This window comes from Pteronotus mesoamericanus, unplaced genomic scaffold (genome assembly GCF_021234165.1).
Source record: "Pteronotus mesoamericanus isolate MK-2021 breed Mesoamerican mustached bat unplaced genomic scaffold, CSHL_Meso_final contig_41, whole genome shotgun sequence".
NCBI lineage: Eukaryota > Metazoa > Chordata > Mammalia > Chiroptera > Mormoopidae > Pteronotus > Pteronotus mesoamericanus.
The window spans coordinates 2098511-2120998 of NW_026555152.1; the positions used below are offsets into that span (position 1 = coordinate 2098511).

Consider the following 22488-nt stretch of genomic DNA (forward strand, 5'->3'; position numbering starts at 1 on the left):
CCTTTTGACCTTCAACGTTTTTGTTGAAAAATCAGCTGACAATCTTATTAGACCCCTCCCCCCCGCTGTAGGTAACTAATTTTCTCTTGCTGCTTTTAAGATTCTCTTTTTGTCTTTAACCTTTTACATTTTAATTATGATGTGTCTTGGTGTGAGCCTCTGTGGGTTCATCTTGTTTGAGACTCTGTGCTTCCTAGACTTGCATGTTTATTACCTCCATCAGGTTAGAGAAAGTTTTCATCATTATTTCTTCAAATAGGTTTCCAGTTTCTTGCTCTCTCTCTTATCCTTATGGCACTCTTATGATACAAATGTTGGTGTGCTTGAAGCTGTCCCAGAAGCTGCTTATACTACCCTCATTTTTTTTGGAACGTTTTTTCTTTTTGCTGTTTTGAATGGCTGTTATTTGTTTCCTTATATTCACAAGGGCTGATTTGATTCTCAGCTTCATCTACTCCTGCTGTTGATTCCCTTTAAATTACTCTTCATTTCAGTTACTGTATCCTTCATTTCTGACTGGTTCTTTTTTATGGTTTCTATGTTCTTTTTCATGCTTTTGAAATTCTCATTAAGTTCCTTCAGCATTTAAAAAAATTATATTTTATTGATTATGCTATTGCAGTTGCCCCAACTTTCCCCCCTATACGACCCTCCACCAAGAACTCACGACTCCCTCACAATCCTTACCCCTTTGTTCATATCCATAGGTCATGCATATAAGTCCTTTGGCTACTCCATTTCCTATAGTATACTCTATATACCCATGACTATCTGAAACTGCCTACTTGTACTTCTTAATCCCTTCACATCTTCATCCATTCCCCAAACCCCTCTCCCATTGGCAGTCATCAAAATCCTGTTCATATCTGTGATTCTGTCTCTCTTCGTGTTTGCTTAGTTTGTTATTTAGATTCAATTGTTGATAGATGTGCATTTATTGAGATTTTATTGTTCATAGTTTTGATCTTATTTTTCTTAAATAAGCCCCTTTAACATTTTATAAAATAATGGTTTGATGACATAGAACTCTAGGTTTTTTCTTGTCTGAGAAGCTCTTTAACTGCCCTTCAAGTCTAAATGATATCTTTGCTGGCTATAGCAATCTTGGCTGTAGGTCCCTGCTTTTCATGATTTTGAATATTTCTTGCCAATCCCTTCTAGCCTGCAAAGTTTCTTTTGAGAAATCAGCAGACAGCTCTAGAGGAAATCCCTGTAGGTAACTAACTGCTTTTCTCTTGCTGCTTTTAAGATTCTTTTTATCTTTAACGTTGGGCATTTTAATTATGATGTGTTTTGGTGTGGGTCTCTTTGCATCCATCTTGTTTTGGACTCTCTGTGCCTCCTGGACTTGCATGTCTATTTCCTTCATCAAGTTAGGAAAGTTTCCTTTCATTATTTTCTCAAACAGATTTTCAATTTGTTGCTCTTTCTTTTCTCCTTCTGGCACCCCTATGATGTGAATGTTGGATCACTTAAAGTTGTCCCAGAGGCTGCTTTTTCTATCCTCGTTTTTTTGAATTCGTTTTTCTTTTTCTTAGATCTTTAGAGAGAGGGGAAGGGGAGGAGAAAGAGGGAGAGGAACATCAATGTGTGGTTGCCTCTTGCACGCTCTCCTACTGGGGACCTGGCCTGCAATGTGGCATGTGTCCTGACTGGGAATTGAACCAGTCAGGCGACTGTTTGGTTCACAGGCTGTCACTCAGTCTACTGGGCCATACCAGCCAGGGCTCTTTTTGTTGTTCTGATTGGTTGTTTTTTGCTTCCTTATGTTTCAAATCATTAATTTGATTCTCAGCTTTATCCACTCTACTGTTGTTCTCCGTAAATTGTTCTTTATTTCAATTAGTGTATCCTGCATTTCTGACTGGATTTTTTTTTTTTTTTTATGCTGCTGAGGTCCTCACTAAGTTCCTTGGGCATCCTTATAACCAGTGTTTTGAACTGTGCATCTGAAAGATTGCTTATCTCCATTTTGTTTAATTCTTTTTCAGGAGTTTTTATCTTTCATTTGGCAGCCTCCCTGTGTTTGTTTCTATGTGTTATGTAGAGCTTTTATGACCCCCTGTCTTGGCAGCATGGCCTAATGTAGTAGGTGTCCTGTAGGGTCCAATAGCACAGCCTCCCCTATCACCCAAGCTGGGTACTCAGGGTGTGGGTTGCATACACTCTCCTTTTGTAGTTGAGCCATGATTGCTGTCAGCAGGTCAATGGGATGGGCTTGCTTAGGCCAATCAGCTGCAAGGACTGGCTGTGACCACTGACCACCAACTTTACTCTCCATGGAGGATCAGCTGTGCTGAGGCAGGGTGGTGGTGCTCCAGTGTGGTCTATAGCTGTCTACTTGGTGTGCAGGCTCTGGGGTTTCCCGAGGGGTGCAGGCCAAGGTTAGCCCCTACCTATGTTCTGCCTGGGGCCACCCTCCTTGAGCTACAAAGCAATGTGCAGATGGCTGCTACTTGTGCTGGGCTTAGAGGTTCCCAGCTAAAGCCAAACTGTGAACCTAGGCTGACTGCTGCTACTACTGGGCCTGGGGCCTCTTAGTAAGATGTATGAGACCTGGGGTCTCGCTGAGGCTGGCTCTTTTTGAGAGAATTTAAGAAGTTGTGAAGTATGAGCCAAGACCACCCGTTCATATAGAAAAGCTACTGTTAACAGCTTGGGTGGGCCGGTAAGCTGGGTGGTGCAGAGCCTCAGGGAATCACCAGGATGAGGCAAACAGTATTACCCAGGTTGATGGAGTCTCAGCCTGCTATGGCTCTGACCTGCTAGCTCTGTGGGTCTGTGGTGGGTGAGGGTTCAGAAAAGGAACGGTGGCCTCTGCCTGCCATTGTATCTGGGGAAAGCTATCCCCCAGCTGTCGCCTTGATGCCAGACATTTCAGTTCTTCCCTGTATTCCCCTCTGTTGCCTTTCAAGCTGCTACCCTGGCGTGGAACTCAGAGGGATTGAGTCTGAGTATGTCCTGCCTGGGACCACCTGGCGTGAGCTACAGAGCAGTATGCAGATGATTGCTACTTGTGCTGGGCTTGGAGTTGCCCAGTAGAGGCCAAGCTGTGAACAAAGGCTGGCTGCTGCTAGTGCTGGGCTTGGGGCCACTTAGCAAGAGGTATGGGTTATGCAGAGGCCAGATTGCTGTGTTTGAGAAATTTTAGGGAAGGTCCCTGAGAGACTTTAGGAAAGTCTGAAGCATGAGCCAAGGCAGGCCATTCATACGGAAAAGCCACTGGAAACAGCTTGGGTGGGCCTGCCTGTTTGATGGGGAGGGGTGTCTAGGAAGGGCAAGCAGTGATAGTCAGGTTGATGGCAACTCAAATATGGAGCCAACCTGCTGGCTCTATGTGGGGAGGGATCATTAAAGGAGAAAGCTACCCTTCTCAGTTCTCACCCTGATGCCAGACAGTTCAGTTCCTTCCTGTATGTCCCTGGTGCCTTTGGAACAGCTGCTTTAGTGCTGGAGCTCAGAAGTAGAGTAAGTCTATCTGTGGGCCCTTTAAGAGTTACTGCCTGGGACTCCAGAAGCCCTCTGCCTTACTCTGCCTCCATTTCTGGCAGTTTTTACAGCCAGAAGTTATGGGGACTTCTCTTCCCAACTCTGGAACCCTGGGCTTGGGGACCTGTGTGGGGCCTCCTCAGGGGCAACCTTTGCAACCTAGATATCCCTCTTGATTTTTATCTGATACTCATAGGTGTGGGACCAGCCTGTTTCCTATTTCCGCCCCTCCTACCAGTCTTGATGTGGCTTCTTTAGTTCCCTAGTTGTAGGACTTCCATTCAGGCAGATTTCAGGCAGTTCTGAATGATGGTTCTGTAGTTTAGTTCTAATTTTGATATGGTTGTGGGAAGATGCAAGTACCACATTTATCATGTTGACTAGAAGTCTATCATGATTTCTTGATTTCATCTCTGTCTAATCTGCTATTTTCTCAGTCCATTGAGTTTTTTTTTTAAGAGGCCACATTGTTTATTGCCAACTCAATCACTATACACATACACTATTGCAAATTAGCAGTGGGTTGACAGTTATATTATTACAAGCTAATGAGCATAAAGCTACTGCTGTAAGTTTTAGTGCTTTTTGTGACAGATACTTTAGTAAATACGACAAACATCAAGGAACTCAGCTACTTCAATTCATAAGACTTAACTTTCAAAAATAAAAACATGACACAGCCTGGCCAGTTAGCTCAGTTGATTAGAGCATTGATCTGAAATGCCAAGGTTGTGGGTTCAGTCTCAGGCCAGGAAGCATGACATTACAAGAAGCCAATGAATGCAGGAGTAAGTGGAATTATAGATTTTTGTCTCTGTTTCTCTCCTTTCCTCTTTCTAAAATCAGTAAATAAAAATTAAAACAAAAAAAATGAAAGTATGTAATCTCATAAAACATTTAATATGTCAAACCCAGGAAATTGAATAATTAAATTACAAAAGGAACACTATTAAAAAGAAAAATTGGTGATAAAAATATTAGATTTAAATCTTTCAGCAATTGGATTTAGGATCCAGAAAGTGTATGTATATTGGGAATTTTAGGGAAAGACCCCTATGTTCTCCTTTACAATTATGTACTACTACATTCCAAAGGGGTATTTCTGGGTTGCTGCAATGTCTTACTTGTTAGTAAAAATCATTCCTTCATACTTTAAAAAAAAAATGGTAATTCACATAAAGGGGTTTACAATAAGATTTTCCTCACTCGAAAATATGGTCTTTATCAATTTACACAGAAATGTTATCAAAATGACAATCAGATAAGGAAGCCAAACTCCCCATTTACCTTCACTGCATGCTGTTGGTGTGTCAGCTGCACGGAAGGGGAGATGTGAGTAGTCCCCTCTGCAGTGTGCAGGTGGACACAAGCCTTTACTATTCCCTCTCACAACAACGTCAGCTGGTACACTGATACAGAGGGGTTCCTAGAACGCTCACCTAGTGGGGGAAAACCTGTACTCCAAGGGGCCCAACCCTCCATAAGACAAGTCTGGTTTTCTTGGGTCCCCCCTCATGGAGAGCATGCCTATTAAGAATGTGTTTACTGAAATGCTCCCAGGCAGGCACAGAAAGGGTGCAAGAGAATTAAGTACAAGGTAGGATTTTTTTCTTTTACTGATCAGAAAAGTGACCCAAAGAGAGAGATGGTTTCTTACATTCTGTCTCCTAAAAAGAATAGAAATAGAAAAAGAATAGCACTTCAGAAATCCCACACAACTGGCTTCATTTTCAAAATGCATCACTTTATTTTCCTCATAAGGCAACCATGCATTATAAACCTTAAGCATGTGACAGTCATATGATTTCTTCAGTAAGTCCAGGGTTTTCACAGGCTTTCCCGGAGCCGGAGTAGTCCCGAGGAGTCGAGTATTAAAGCTTTCTGCACAGCTTCTGCTCCTTTGATGTTTGGGTTATTTAACACAAACTCACTGGATAATTTGTCATCAACATAGTCTATTTCTGTTCCTAAAAGTGTTAGCTGTGTTTTCTTTTTAATGAAAACTTTGACTCCATCTTGAACAATTTTTTCATCAGAATCTTGTCTTTATATATTGTAGATTGTAAGAAAGGCCATTACAGCCCTTGGTTTGGAACCAACTTTCACACCTTTGTGTTCAGGCTTATGTTTAAGAAGCTGTTTTTATCTTGTTCACTGCTGAAGGTTTGAGTGTGACAGCAGCCTGGTGGGCTAGAGCTTCCTCTTGCTCACACCCTGTACAGTGGCCTGGACAAATGAAGACGCCATCTTTGCCATTCAGGTGCCCAGGTGTCTTGAGCCGGAGCTTGGCCACCTCTGCCTCTCTCCATGGACACAGTGGATGCATTGGTGTCCACTGAGTTTTTAATTTAAGTGACTATATTTTTTTAATGCTAGAATTTTTTAAATTTTTTTTTTATGTCTGTTCATTTTAAGATAGGTCATCCTTATGTTTTTAAGTATACTTAATTTATAGTAAATAATAGATTATTAAGAGCTATAGATCAGCGGTCCCGAACCTTTTTGGCACCAGGGACCAGTTTCGTGGAAGACAGTTTTTCTACCCACTGCAGTGAGTGAGATGGTTTTGGGATGATTCAAGAGCATTACATTCAAGCTCACCTCCTGCTAGTTTCTCACAGACCCAGACCAGTACCGGTCTGCACTCTGGAGGTTGGAGAACCCCTGTTTTAGATACCAGCATTACTTTTACTTTCTGTTGTATCATTTGCTTCTATCTCATAGTGGATTATATTTTTCTTACCTTGAAATTTGGGATGTAACTTCAGTAGAAATACTGTGAGGCCCGGGTCAAGGATATTCTATACTTTTGTTTGTTTCTGCCAAGTGCCTTTGGGAGAATAGGTAAATGAAAAACAAGTTTTAGGATATCCATAAAATGAGATGCTACTCAGCAATAAAACATTGAGTTACTAATACATGCAGCAACATGGTTGAATCTCAAAAGCATTATTCTGAATGAAAGAAGTCAAACAACAGAATACATACAGTATGACTCTATTTATATTACATTCTATAAAAAACCAAAACTATAGTGATACGCCGACAGAAGAATGTGTGATGGGAGTGGTTACTGACTGCAAAGCGTAGATGGAATTTCCTGGGGTGATGGAACTATGGTGGTGGATATGCAATTGTATACACTTTTCAAAAATCAACTCGTACACTTAAAATTAGGGAATTTCATTGTATAAAAATTACACCTCATTAAAGCTGATTAAAACAAGCAAAAGTTATCGATGGTAACAGAAGTCAGAATATTAATTTGCCCTAGAGGAGGAGCGCTAACTTAAGGGAACTTGAAAGATCCTTCTGGGGTGTGGAAATGTTCTGTATTTTGATGTGGCTGTAACCTGGGTATATATCCAAAGTTACAATTCATTTTACACTTAAGGCTTGTGCACTCTATGTATTATATATACAATAATAAAATACAAAAGGAAAATACTCTGTAGAAGTGATAGAATGTAAAGTTGATAAAGTCTTGAAGAAAATAGAGCAAAAGGATAAAGAGATGGAAAATAGGAGGGAAAAGCTAAGAAAATTAGAGGGCCAACCTAGGTAGTCCAATATCTGAATAAAAAATGTTCCAGAAAGAGAGAACAGAAAAAATGGAGAGAAATCACCAAAGAAATAATTCAGAAATGTCCCTAAAATTAAAAGACATTGATTTTCAGATTTAAAGAGTTTCAAACAGACCCTTTTCAAAGCACATCATCAACAAGTTTGGGGAGTATGTTTTTTTTATTCAATTTATTGGGTGTCATTGGTTCACAAAACTGTACATGTTTCAAATGTACACAGATCAGCAAAATATCATCTGGTGCTGGCTGGGTTGCTGAGTTGGTTGGAGTGTCATTCCGTGCACCAAAATGTTGCAGATTTAATTCCTGGTCAGGGCACATACCTAGGTTGTAGGTTCCTTGTAGTGGAGGCAAGGAACCTATTCTCTCTCTCTCTCTCTCTCTCTCTCTCTCTCAACTCAGTAAACATATCAACTGGTGAGGATTTAAAAAAACAGCAGCACATCATCTGCACACTACATTATATGCCCATGACCCCAAGCTAAGTCTCTTTATGTCCCTATTTACCACCCATCTTTCCCTCTGGCTGTCATCACACTGTTGTCTGTGTGTGTGTGTTAGGTCTATATGTTTTTTTGTTAATCCCTTCACCTTCTTTCATCCAGTCCCCCAGTCCATTCCCATTTTACAGCTGTCAGTCTGATCAATGTATCCAAGCCTCTGTTTCTATTTTGTTTATTAGATTTCACATGTAAGTGAGATCATATGGTATTTGTCTTTCCTTGACTGGGTTATTTCACTCAGCATAATACTATCCAAGTCCATCCATGTTGTCACAAAAGATATTTCCTTCTTTTTTATGGCCAAGTAGTATTCCACTGTGTAAATGTACCACAGATTTTTTGTTCACTCATCTACTGATGGGCACTTGGGCTGTGTCAAGATCTTGGCTATTGTAAATAATGTTGCAATGAACATAGAGATGCATATATTCTTTTGAATTAGTGTTTCAGGTTTCTAAGTATATATTCCCACAAGTGGGATTGCTGGGTCAAAAGGCAGTTCCATTTTTAAATTTTTGAAGAAACTCCATACTGTTTTTCCACAGTGGCTGTACCAGTTTGCATTCCCACCAGTAATGCATGAGGGTTCCCTTTTCTCCACATCCTTGCCGACATTTTTTTGTGTATTTATTGATCATATCCATTCTGACAGGTGTGAGGTGATACTGCATTATAGTTTTAATTTGCATCGCTCTGATGACCAGTGGCATTGAGCATTTTTTCATATGTATATTGGCCATCCCTATGTCTCTTTGGATAAGTGTCTATTTATGTCTTTGCCGGTTTTTTTTTTTAATTGGGTTGTCTTCCTGGTGTTAAGTTCTTTATATATTTTGGAAATCAACCCCTTATTAGATATATCGTTGGCAAATATGTTTCCCCATTTAGTGGCTTTCCTTTTCATTTTGTTAATGATTACTTTTGTTATGCAGAAGCTTTTTAGTTTGATATAGTCTCATTTGCTATTTTTTTGTTTATTTCCCTTGATAGGAGACGTATCAGTAAAAATATTGCTACAAGAGATGTGTGAGATTTTACTGCCTGTGTTTTCTTCTAGGATTTTCATGGTTTCATGGCTTTCATTTAAGTCTTACATTTATCCATTTTGAGTTTATTCTTATGTATGGTATAAGTTGGCAATCTGTTTTTTTCGTTTCATTCTTTTGCATGTACCTGTTTAGTTTTTTCCAGAACCATTTATTGAAGAGACTGTCTTTACTCCCCTTACAATCCTTTGTGTTTCTGTGGTGTCAGTTGTTACTTCTCTTTCATTTTTGATATTTTTATTTGGGTACTCTCTCTTTCTCTCTCTTTCATTTTTTTGAATTTATTTTTGTACTTATTCTTAAAAAAAATTTTTTTTTATTAATTTTTTTGGGTGACATTGGTCTGGTTAGAGGTTTTCCAGTCTTGTTTATCTTTTTAAAGAACCAGCTGGTGGTTTCAATGGTCTTCACTGTTTTTTTAGCCTTTGTGTCATTTATTTCCACTTTGTGTCATTTATTTCTTTATTATTTCCGTTCTTGTACTTACTCTGGTCTTTGTTTGTTCTTTTTCTAGTTGTTTTAGGTGTAGGGTTAGATTGTTTATTTGAAATTTTTTAGTTCTTGAGCCTGTAATGCTGTGAACTTCCCTCTCAGGACTGCTTTCTGTGTCCCATAGATTTTGGGTTACCATATGTTTCTTTTCATTTGTTTCCAGGTAATTTTTTATTTCTTCCTTGATCTTATTGTTAACCCGTTTGTTGCTTATTAACATGCTGTTTAGCCCCCATGTGTTTGAATGTGTTTTAGTTTTTAAAATTAGATTTATTGGGATGACATTGGTCAATTATATAGCTTTCAGGTGTACAACTCTATAATGCATCATCTGTATAATTGTATTGTATGTTCACTACCCCAAGTCAAGTCTCCTTGTGTTTTCACTTTTTTTCGTTGTAGTTGATTTCTAGTGTCATGCCACTGGGGTCAGAGAAAATACTTGATAGGATTTTAAAAAAATTATTTATTTTTAGAGAAGGGAAAGGGAGGGAAAAGGAGAGGGAGAGGGACATTGATGTGAAAAAGAAAGATCGATTGGTTTCCTCTCGTGTGTGCCCTGACCTAGGACTGAGCTTGCAACCCATTCATGTGCCTGGAAAAGGAATCAAACTACCGACCTTTTTTTTTTTTTTTTTTTTTTTTTTGTGGGGAGACACCCAACCAATTGAGCTGCACTGGTCAGGGCTGATTTCAGCCTCCTTGAATTTTTTAAGACTTATTTTGTGTCCTAACCTGTGGTATATCTGAGAATATTCCATGTGCACATAAGAAGAATGTATATTCTGCTGCTCTGGCATGAAATGTTCTATAAATATCAATTTAAGTTATCGGATTTACTGTGTCACCTAAAGTCACTGTTGCATTGTAGACTTTTTCTTTTTTTGGTCTGGATGATCTATACATTGATGTTAATGGGATGTTAAAATCTACTGTGACTGTATTGCTGTGGATCTCTCTTTTAATGTCTACCAAAATTTTCTTTGTGCCCTGGCCAGTGTGACTCCGTTGGTTGGAGCTTTGTCCCATAAACCAAAGGGCCACAGGTTTGATTTCCAGTCAGGGCACATAACCAGGTTGCAGGTTTGATCCCTGGTTGAGGCACATATAAGAAGGAAATCAATCATTGCTTCTCTCTCACATTGATGTTTCTCTCTCTCAAAGCAGTGAAAAAAAAGTCCTCAGATAAGGATTAAAAGAAAAAGGAAAAGATTTTCTTTATATGTTTAGGTGCTTCTATGTGGGGTGCATATATCTTTATAAGGGTTATATTCTCCTATTGGATCGACCACTTCAGTGTTAAGTAGTGACCTTTGTCTCTTGTTATGGCCTTTGTTTTGAAGTCTATTTTGTCTTATATAACAATTGCTACCCTAGGCTCTTTTTTGTTTCCATTTGTATGGAATATTTTATTCCATCCTTTCACTTTCAGTCTGTGTGTATCTTTTGTTTTGAGGTGAGTCTTTTGTAACAGCATATATATGGGTCGTTTTCTTATCCATTCAGCTACCCCTATGTCTTTTAAGAAAAATGTTTTTCACCTGAGGATATGTTTGTGGCTGTGTCTACTGGGCCTGGGTGTGCCTGGGATGGGCCGATCTGTGTACACCGGCTGGCCTCCTCCAGCTTAGAGCTGAGGGCAGATCTGTAAAATATCCAAGGCTCCCTGATGTCTGCTTCCACCTGTCATCTCCTCTGTCCCCCCAGGTTGCCTGTTCTTTCTCCAGAGCCTTCTGAAGAAAGACTGTAGAGTGGGCCAGGCCATCCGCAACTGACAAGTCCTTCCACAGGTTGCAAGCTTGGTAAGGAAGGGTGACTGGGCTTGGAAGTTTGGAGTTTAGTGGGTCCCCTCTTTAGGGGCGATGTGGTCAGGCCCTCAGTGAGAGCAAAGTGGCCCCTACTTCAGAGCCAGACTACTCAGTCTCAGAGTCTCCAACTCTAGCTTCCCCAGGAGAAGTGCACCACAGGTTCAGGTTGGGTGCAGCCAGCCATCCTCTCTGTAAGAGCAGGCTCAGTTGGGTGAAGCCTCTGAGGTTGAGAGGGGGAACAGATCAAAAGAGTCTCCCATAGAGTTAGTGCAGGCTGAGTCCACAGGAGGGTGCCAAGCACTTAGTCTTGGTTCAAGACAGTAGCCTTTGAGGGAGACACTCTCCAAATGTCCCAGCTCTGAGCAGTTCTCTTTTTCCCCTGCAGAACTGAGCTCAGCAGGGAGGGGCCAGTGGGACTTAGGGGGAATGTCCAAAAATTCACCCATTGAGGGTGGTGCCTACAAGCCTGTAGGAGGGGGGCGGGTACTTCTTCCCCTTTCCAGTGATAGCACGTGGGCTGAGCCCGCAGGGGAGGTACCAAGGGCCCCTCCCTCCCCTTCCCAGCATTGTAGCCACACAACCCAGCACTGGTTGGTCAGATTCCTGGACAAAAGCCTCCCTGGAAGATGGCACTATGGCACTTGGAAGTCACAGCTTTGCACAGCACTTTTATCCCTGAGTGCCACTGAACTCAGCAGGGAGGGGCTGCAGAGTGGCCAAGTAATTCAGCAGGTACCAGCTGCGTGCTGGAGGTGGGGAAGAATGGTCCTGTTTACAAAGCTACACAGTTCAGTCATTGTCTGAATCTCTGCTGACAGTTTCTCCAGAAAAAGAATACCCCAAAGTCCTCACTGGGTGCAGCCAACAGACCCTTCTGCAGGACCCAAATGGCAGAGTGGTGTCACTAGTAGTTGGAAAACTGGGCAGTGCATTCCCCTGGCTGGTGCTATAACAGTAGGAGTGCTTGACCCTGGGAAGGTGATGTCTCGGTCTCTTGAAGACTGCCTTCTATCCTGGTCAAAAAATGTGCTCTATAGGAAATGGAGTAAACCAAGAAGAAGAAAGATGTATGATAGACAAAAATGAAAGAAAAACAAAGTTCACCGGTTAGTTCTAGTAGCTGTTAAAATCTCCCTAGGATTTTCTCCATTAACAATCATGTCGTACAGTGTATATGCCTTTAATTTTTCTTGCCTCATTGCACTGGTTAGAACCTGTAATTCTAATTTTGAATAGAAGGGGTGAGAACAAATATACTAGCCATGTATTCTTGATCTTGGGAGAGAGCACTGAGCTTTCTGCAATAAATGTGATGTTAATCATAGAAATTTCATAATGCTCTTTAAGCTAAGAAATAAATTCTCTTCTATTCTTAATTTGCTAAGAGTTCTTATGAATGGTGTTGAATCTTGTCACATGCTTTTTTTTGCATCTGTTGAGATGATTTGTTTTATTTTTAGTCTCAAAATTATGTTGATAGGATGGCAGAGTAGGTGGAAGTTACACCACTTAACCTCCTCACAGGACCAAGCTAGAATGACAGCTAAAATATAGAACAATCAACCTGAATAACCAAGTGAAGATTAGCTCAGTACAAGAATTTACAGAAGCCACATCAATAGTGGTAAGAGTGCTGATGGTGGAAAGGGCTGGCCCTGCGCCTGGAGAATCCAGAGGGATGTCTCAGCTACAGAATTCTCCCTGAGGACTGTGGTCTCAACCCCATGTCAAGCTCCCCAGCCTGGAGCACTAGAGCCAGGAAAGGAGCTCACAAAATATCTGGCTGTGAAAATCAGCTGGGATTTTGCACACCAGAGAAAGACTAGAGTCTACTAGAAACCCAGGTGCCCTTTTAAAGGGCCAGTGCACAAAATCTTGTTTGCAGCCATTCACTCTGGTTTCTAGGAGAGGAAAGAGGCTCAGGGTGGAGTAGGGGAAGGAGACATTGGGCTGTGGCTCTAGGGAGAGAGTTAAAGGGACAGCTACCAGAGTTTCAGTGCTGAGTCCGTCTCCCACACTGCCCCCACACACCATCTTTCTGGGTTAAGTACTCCCCTCCCTCCATATGGCATCAGCCAACTCCCTGTTGCCTTGCCCTGCCTACCTCACACCCTGTGGTGTGTCAGCTGCCTGGGTTGGTGGTGTAGAGGTCCTGGCGGACTCGGTATCAGAGACTGAGTTTTGTGTTACTGGGGCAGGGGCCATTCCTCCTCACCCCAACCTGCCTCCTGTTTGGTGCCACCCCCTCATGGGAGCCAGAAATAAACCCACACCAATGTAGTCAATTAATATTTGACAAAGGAAGCAAGGACATACAATGTGGTAAAGATGGTCTGTTCAGTAAATGGTGCTGGTAAGATTGGGCAGACAGGGCAAAAAAAAACCAAAAAACCTAGACCACCTTCTTATACCATATACAAGGAAAAACTCAAAATGGATTAAAGTCTTAAATTTGAGACTTGAAACAACAAAACTTTTAGTAGAAAAAATAAGCAATAAAATTTCTGACATTTCTCTTAGCAATCTTTTTTCTGATACAACTCCTCAGGCAAAGAAAATAAAAAAAAAAAAACAAATGGGACTATATCAAACTAAAATGTTTTTGCATAGCAAAGGAAACTCAAAAAAATGAAAAGACAACCTAGTGAAATGGGAGAAGATACTTGCCAATGATACATTTGATAATATCCAAAATTTATAAGGAACTCATACAGTTCAACACCCAAAACCCACCAATTTAGTTAAAAAATGAGTGAAGGACCTGAATAGACACTTTTTCAAAGAAGACATATAGATGGCCAGTAGACATAAGAGGATGCTCAATGTGACAGAGAATTGTGGATTAAGACCACAGTGAGATATCACCTCATACCTGTCAGAATGACTGTCATCAATAATAAATCAAGAAACAACAATGTTGGTGAGGATGTGGAGAGCAGGGAACCCTCATACACTATTGATGGGAATGTAGGTTTGTGCAGCCATTATGAAAACAATATGGAGGGTCCTCAAAAAATTCAAAATGAAACTGCCGTGTGGTGAAGCAGTTTTACTTCTGGATATGTATCCAAAGAAACCCAAAACACTATAATTTGAAGAAATATATGCACCCCTATGTTCCTTGCAGTGTTGTTTACAGTGGCTGGGATATAGAGGCAACCCAAGAGCTCATAAACAAGTGAATAAAAAAGTGATGGTGCGCGCGTGCACACACACGCACACACACACACACAATGGAGTATTAATTGGCCATAAAAAAAGAATGAGATATTACCATTTGTGACAGCTTGAATGGACTTGGACGGTATTGTGCTGGCTGAATGGATCAGCCAAAGACAAATACCATATGATTTCACTTACATGTGGGATCTAAAGGACAATATAAATGAACAAACAACAAATAGACTCACAGATACAGAGAACGTAGATACAGAGAACAGTGGGAGATTTGGTGAAATAGCTGAAGTGATTGGGAAGTACAGATTGGTGTTTACAAAATAGTCACAGGGATGTAAAGTACAGCATAGTGAATATAGTCAATAATATTGTAATAACCATGTATGGTGCCAGATGGATACTGGAAATATTGGGGGGAACATTTTGTAAAGTATATGATTGTGTAACTGTTAGGTTGTACACCTGAAACTAATACAAAATAATATTCAATGTAAACTAATTAAAAATCAAAGTTACATTGATTGGTTTTAAATGTAATGAAACACCTTACATTTTTGGTATAAACTCCTGTTGGGCATAATGCATTATCTTTTAAATATATTACTGGATTTGAATAGTTAAAATTTAAAGATTTTTGTTTCTATGTTCCTGGGTGATATTGGTATGTAAATTTCTTTTTTTAAAAGATTTTATTGATTTATTTTTAGAGAGAGGGGAAGGGAAGGAGAAAGAAAGGGAGAGAAACATCAATGTGTGGTTTCCTCTTACACACTCCCTACTGGAGACCTGTTTTGCAACCCAGGCATGTGCCCTGACTGGGAGTGGAACTGGTGACCCTTTGGTTCATGGGCCAGCACCAAATCCACTGAGCCACACCAGGTGGGAAATTTCTTACAATGTCTGGTTTTGTATCAAAGTAATGCTGGTCTAAAAGTATGAATTGGATATTTTTCCACCTCTTCTTTTTTTCTGAGAGATTTTGTTTAGAATTGATTTTTTTTTTCCCCTTAAATGCTCGGGAGAATTCACTAGTGAAGCCTTTTGGATCTGGTGTTTTTTTCCCTCCTGGAATGGGGAGATCTTACATTACAAATTGAATTTCATTGAATGCTTTAGAGCTATTCAGATTAAGTACTCCATTTCTTCTTGAGTAAATTTGGTATGTTGTGACCTTCATAGAATTTGTCAGTTTCATTAAGCCCTCTTTTGCCTTTTAATATCTCTGAAGTCTGTAGTTATAGCCCCTCCTTCATTTCTGATTTTGGTAACTTAATGTTTTCTCTCTCCCTTCCTTGGTCAGTGTCACTAAAGGTTTATCAATTTTAATGATTTTTTCCAAAGAACCAGCTTTGGCTATGTTGATATTTTCTGTTTCTCTTTTATTGATTTCTGCTCTTAATTTTATTATGTTCTTTCTACTTCTTTTGGGTATAATTTACTTCTATTTTCCTAGATTCTTAAGACAGAACCTGAAAGCAGGAGTTGACAAACTACAATTTAATGCCAGATCCAGACTGCTACTTGCTCTTGAATGTTCTGTGAATTACAAGAATAGGCTGCATTTTTTAAATGTTTAAAAAAGTCAGAAGAAGAATACTGTTTTGTGACATGTGAAAATTAAGTGAAATTCAGTTACCAGTTTCCATAAATAAAGTTTTATCGCAACCACACTCATTGTTTACATATTGTCTATGGCTTCTTTTGTGCGAGAATGACAGAATTCAGTAGTTGTGACAGAGATTTTTATGGCGTTGTCATAGCTGCATTGTTGCTTGTTACACTATAATCACAGTGTTATAGTGCCAAGATTTCACTGTACTGTGATGTTTTACCTTATTTAATATCACCCCATACACATCATGTCAAAACAAGAAAAGGTGAGAAAAATGGACTTGACATGTTATAATCAAAGCACAATGAAGTGTATGTAGACTATTGAATTAGATGAGAAAGCATTGTGATTATTATGCAGTGGCACTGTAAATGTACTAATGAAATGCAATATATACGACATTACCAGACTAATCACTCATCACAATATTCCTAACTCATAGGAGAGCAATGGTCAGAAAAATTAGAAAACCTAAAAGGGAATATTTTGTTGCAGCAGAATTTCTTCACCAGATTAAAAAACAAAAATCAAGGGTCAAGTCAAGGAACAGGTATAAAGGACCCATGGACAAAGCCAAAGTGGGGAAGGATTGAGGGTGGGAGGTGGGGGTGGGCGGGGCAGGGGAAAGTGGTGGTGGGAAAATGGGAGACAAATGTATTTGAACAATTAAAAAAAAGGATAGTTTTCCAAACTCTACCTAGAAATACAGGAATATATGTGATGCCTCATGATAAAGTTCAATGGATACTCTGAGTCCAACAAAAATGAGCAAATCAGGCTGCACTCAGATTACGTTTCTTAGTGTCTCATTTGTTAGCCAATGGCTAACTGATGGGAAATTAACTAAATCATGTTTGATTATAGCAGGCAAAGAAATCTGTTTGGAGAAAAAAAATTTGTTTAAGACTATTAACCTTTTTTTCTTAAGATTTTATTTAATTTTAGAGAGAGGAGAAGGGAGGGAGAAAGAGGGGAAGTGAAACATTGATTTGTGAGAGAAACAATTGGTTGCCTTTTGTTCACCCCCAGATGGGGACCAGGCCCACAATCCAGGCACGTGCCCTGACAGGGAATCGAACCAACAACCTTTCAGTTCACACCCTGGCACTCAATCCACTGAGCCACACCAGCTAGGGCAAGACTATTAACCTTTTGGCAGGAACAGTTGCTGGAAGAGTTGAGGGTACTAATAATCAATTAAAAACAAGTCAGATGATTTTGAGTGGTTTTCCTTGGCTCTTGATGAATTGACAGATGTTACCAGTACAACTCACTTGTTGCTTACTTGAGAAGTCAGTGATGAGTCTGAAGTTACTGAAGAATTAGTTTTAATGAATAGTGTTCATGGAATAAGTACAGGCAAGAATATTTACAAAAAACTGGAGAAAACACTAATTCTATACTACCTGAAGTGGAATCTGCTAAGATGTGAGACAGCTAATGGTGTAGGACAAAAAAAGGCTTAGATGAACAAATTTACAAAGCTGTAAAAATGTAAGGTGGTTAAGGTCTATGGTTATCCATTGTTTTATTTATCAGCAGGTATTTTGGAGAGAATATTTGAATCTGTCGCACAATATGGAACTGGCAGTGTCTCAAGAGTATTGCTCTTATGGACTTAGCTATTGTTAGTCCCATGAACTTTTGTTAGAAATAGAAGCTAAATATCCCAACTTGCTCTACCACATGACAGATCAGTCAGTGGCTTAGAATTGGTAAGGTTATATTAGAATATTTTTGAACTTGGGGCTGATTTGCAGTTTTTCTGAATTAGAGGAACTGCTCTCAACCACTATTATTGAACACTGAATGGCTTTGGAAATCAGTTTTTTACTGCAGATGATGTTTCTTAAAGGATTCAGTCTAAAGTTGCAAGACAAAACAGTGCTTACATGCAAATCTACAAGTCAGTGCTATCTAATATTTAGCTCACAAGTGATATCAAGCTGTTCAAAAAAAGTTTTTTTTTAATCCTAGCCCAAGGATGTGCTTATTGATTTTAGAGAGACGAGGAGGGAGGAAGGGAGAGAGAGAAACATCTATGTGAGAGAGAAACAACACTCCAACTAATGAGCAACACCGGCTACCAAGCTGTTTTATGTAGCTTTCTGTGCAGTCAAAAGTTAAATCAAGGAGGGGAGATCTTCATTCCTCCTTCCCCACTCTGACTAGGTTGGCAGTATATGTATTTTCTGAGCTCAAACTACAGTTTTAGCAGAACTTTTCAGACTTTGATGTCAGTGCAAAGGATATTTTCATATTAAAAAATCCATTTAACTATGCAGGTGAGGCACTTCCTCCTAACCTTCAGTTAAAAGACATTAATCTGCAATGTAATGACATGCAAGAGACAATTATCAAGAAAAGAGTAAATTCTATAAATGCCTTCCAAACAACGATTATGCTGAATGAAATTGTATCCCTGTGATTTGATATCCCTATATGACAGTACCTATCTGGATCAAAAGACATTTTCAAATATGAAATACATAAATCTTGTTAAAAATCAGTATTAATGTATGAACATTTGTATTTGCTTTTGATGGTAGGGAACAGTAACTTTGAATCCCAACTATATAAGTGAAATATTTATCCTCCCCACAGAAGTTTCAAATTTTTATGAGGCCAGTTTTACAAAAAGTTTTGCTCAACTATTATCACTTTAATATTTTGAATTTTGTCAATAAAAATTGTGGAAAATTTTGTATCATTATGTAACTAACTGATGTCCTCAATTTTGCCTGCTGGTCCTCAAAACCTAAAATATTTTCTGTCTGGTCCCTTACAGAAAAAGTTTGCTGACTCCTGCTTTACATCAAGGTGTTTTTATTTTGTACTGTTGTATACCTGCACATATTAGCAGAATTAATGTTTAGTTTCACAGTGCCTTTAAAAGAAAATAATATATGGAACACCTTTGTTTCTACTGGACTTATTAATTGCAGATTATCCACTGTAAAAAGACGTTACTGCTTTGTGTTAATATTCTAATTTGAGGAAGAGGTTCTCCATGCTCCTGTATTCTGTGATAGGTCTATGGAATGTTGGAATTTCTTACTGTCTAAAAATAGTGTACAATTTGCTGCAGTGTGATTCTCAAGTAAGATAGATGCTGCTTCAGTGAACCTGTGCTGGGAGAAAGGGCAAATATAACATGCCAAAACACATAAGAGAGCTTCATTTTCTTTTTATTTTTAAAAAATCTTTTCTTTCTTTAATTAATTTTTTATTATTCAAATACATTTGTCTACATTTTCTTGCCATCACATTCCCCTGCACCACCGAGCCTCACTTCCCACCCTGAATCGTTTCCCACTTTGGCTTTGTCCGTGCGTCCTTTATACATGTTCCTTGATTTGACCCTTCCCCTTCTTTTCCCCGTTACACCCCTCCCTCCTTCCCTCTCATTACTGTCGGTTTGTTTTTTCTTTCCATGTTGCTGGTTATATTTTTTGTGTTTATTTGTTTTGTTGATTAGGTTGCACTTATAAATGAGATAATATGGTATTTGTCTTTTACCCCCTGGCTTATTTTGCTTAGCATAATGCTCTCCAGTTCCATCCATGGTATCCCGAAGGGTAGTAGCTCTTCCTTTCTTTCTGCTGTGTAGTATTTCATTGTGTAAATGTATCATAGTTTTTTGATCCACTCATTTATTGATGGGCACTTAGGTTGCTTCCAGCATTTGGCTATTGTAAATTGTGCTGCTATGAACATTGGGGTGCATAGGTTCTATTGAATTGGTATTTCAGGATTCTTAGGGTATAATCCTAGCAGTGGAGTCGTTGGGTCAAAAAGCAGTTCAATTTTTAGCTTTTTGAGGAAATTCCAAAGTGTTTTCCACAGTGGCTGTACCAGTCTGCATTCCCACCAAGAGTGCACTAGGGATCCCTTTTCTCCACAACCTTGCCAGCACTCGTTTGTTGATTTGTTTATGCTGGCCATTCTGAATGGTGTGAAGTGGTATCTCATTGTGGTTTTAATTGCATTTGTCTGTTGACTAGTAATGCTGAGCATCCTTTCATCTCTCTCTCGGCCCTGTATATGTCCGCCTTGGAGAAGTGTCTGTCCAGGTCCTTTGCCCATTTTTTAATTGGATGTTTGTCTTCCTGGATTGGAGTCATACGAGTCCTTTATATATTTTGGAGATCAAACCTTCATCCAAGATTTCATTGGCAAATATATTTTCCCATATGGTTGGTTCCCCTTTCATTTTGATGATGTTTAGTGGTTCAGAAGCTTCTCATTTTGATGAAGTCCATTTGTTTATTCTTTCTTTTATCTAGGGGACACATCAGTGAAAATATTGCTCTAGGGGACACATGAGTGAAAATATTGCTGCGTGGACAATGAGAGTTTCCTGCCTTTGTTCTCCTCTAGGACTTTTACGGTTTTGTGACTTATATTTAAGTCTTTTATCCATCTTGAGTTTATTTTTGTATATGGCATTAGTTGGTGGTCAAATTTCAATTTTTTGTGACTGGCCAGCTCTCCCTACACCATTTGTTGAAGAGGCTATTTTTACTCCATTTTATGCTTCTGCCCTCTTTGTTGAATATTAACTGACCGTAGAGATATGGGTTTATTTCTGGGCTCTCTATTCTGGTCCATTGATCTATGTGTCTGTTCTTATGCCAGTGCCAGACTGTTTTGATTACAGTGGCTTTGTAATATAGTTTGATGTCAGGTATTGTGATCCCTCCTACCTTGTTCTTCATTCTCAAAATTGCTGCAGCTATTTTGGGACCATATAGTTTATGGTTCCCTATAAAGTTTCGAAATGTTTTTTCTCTGTGAAATACGTCATTGGTATTTTAGTAGGGATTGCGTTGAATGTATAAATTGCTTTGGGTAGTATGGGCATTTTGATAATGTTAATTCTTCCAATCCATGAACATGTAATATGCTTCCACTTATTTGTGTCTTCTTAATTTCTTTCTTCAGTGTTGTGTAGTTTTATGAGAACAAGCCTTTAATCTCTTGGTTAAGTTTATTCCTAGGTACTTTATTTTCTTGTTGCTATAGCAAATGGGATTTTTTTCCTGATTTCTGATTCTGATATTTCATTGTTGGTGTGCAAAAATGCCTTTGATTTCTTTGAATACTGACTTTGTATCCTGCTGTTTTGCCAAATTCCCTTGTTAGGTTGAGTAGTTTTTTGATGGAGTCTATAGGATTTTCGGCATACACTATCATGTCATCTACAAACAATGACAGTTTTACTTCCTCCTTTCCAATGTAGATGCCTTTTATTTCTTTTTCTTGTCTGATTGCTGTGGCTAGGATTTCCAAACCTATGTTGAAGTGGTGAAAATGGACAGTCTTGTCTTCTTCCTGATCTTAGTGGGCAAGCTTTTAGTTTTTTCCCACTGAGTATGATGTGGGCTGTAGGTTTTTCATATATGGCCTTTATTATGTTGAGGTATGCTCCCTTTACTCCTACTTTTCTGAGTGTTTATATCATAAATGGGTTCTGTACCTTATCAAATTCTTTTTCTGCATCTACTGATATGATCATGTGATTTTTGTCTTTCCTCTTGTTTGTGGTGTATTATGTTTATTCATTTGTGAATATTGCGCCATCCTTGCATTCCTGGGATGAATTCCACTTGATCATGGTGGGTGATCATTTTAATGTATTGCTGGATGCAGTTTGCCAATATTTTGTTGAGGATTTTAGCGTCTGTGTTCATCAACAGTGTTGGCTTTTAATTTTCTTTGTTGTGTCTTTATCTGGTTTTGGGATTAGGATGATGCTGGCCTTATAAAGAGAGTTTGGGAGCCTTCTTTTTTCTTGGATATTTTGGAAGTGTCTGAGAAGATCAGGGGTTAGCTCTTCCTTAAATGTTTTCTAAAATTCTCCTGCGAAACCATCCGGCCCAGGGCTTTTGTGTGCTGGGAGTTTTTTGATTACTGCTTCAATTTTACCAGCTGTTATCGATCTGTTGGGAGGTTATATTTTTCTAGAAATGTGTCCATTTCATCGAGGTTTTCAAATTTCTTGGCATATAATTTTTCATAGTAATTTCTTACAATCCTTTGCATTTCTGTGGTATCAGTTGTTATTTCTCCTCTTTCATTTCTGACCTTTTTTTGGGTCCTTTCCCTTTTTTTCTTCATGAATCTGCTTAAAGGCATGTAGTTTTTTTTTTAATCTTTTCAAAGAACCAGCTCCTGGATTTGTTGATCCTTTGAATTGTTCTTTTAGTCTCTGTCATTCATTTCTGCTCTGATCATGATTATTTCCTTCTTTCTACTCACTCTGGGCTTTGTTTGTTGTTTTTTCTCTCGTTCTTGAAGATGTAGTGTTAGGTCATTTATTTGAAATTTTTCTCCCTTTTTCAGGTAGGCCTGTATTGCTATAAACTTCCCTCTCAGGACTACCTTCACTGTTTCCCTGAGGTTTTGGACTGTTGTGTATTCATTTCAGTTTGTTTCCAGAAACTTTTTCATTTCTTCTTTGTTTTCATTATTGACCCATTCATTATTTAATAGCATGCAATTCAGTCTTCATGAGTTTTGATGTGTTTGAGTTTTTTCCTTGAGGTTTGTTTCTAGGTTCAACCCTTGTAGTCCGAGAAAATGCTTGTTATGGTTTCAGTGTTCTTGAGTTTGTTGAGGCTTGTTTTATGTCCTATCATGTGGTCTATTTTTGAAAATATTCCATGTGCATTTGAAAAGAATGTGTATTTTGCTTCTTTGTGGTGAAAAGTTCTATATATGTCAGTTAAGTCAATTTGATCTAATGCGTCGTTCAGTTCCACAATATCCTTGTTG

The 22488-nt window shown here is 39.0% G+C and overlaps 1 protein-coding gene and 1 pseudogene across 1 annotated transcript in view; one reads left to right on the top strand and one right to left on the bottom strand.

The window, feature by feature from the left end:
* KATNAL1 (katanin catalytic subunit A1 like 1) overlaps positions 1 to 22488 on the top strand; it is a 113578-nt gene that overhangs the window by 10544 nt on the left and 80546 nt on the right. The window lies entirely within an intron of this gene.
* Positions 5317 to 5736, bottom strand: LOC129073459 (iron-sulfur cluster assembly 1 homolog, mitochondrial-like; annotated as a pseudogene).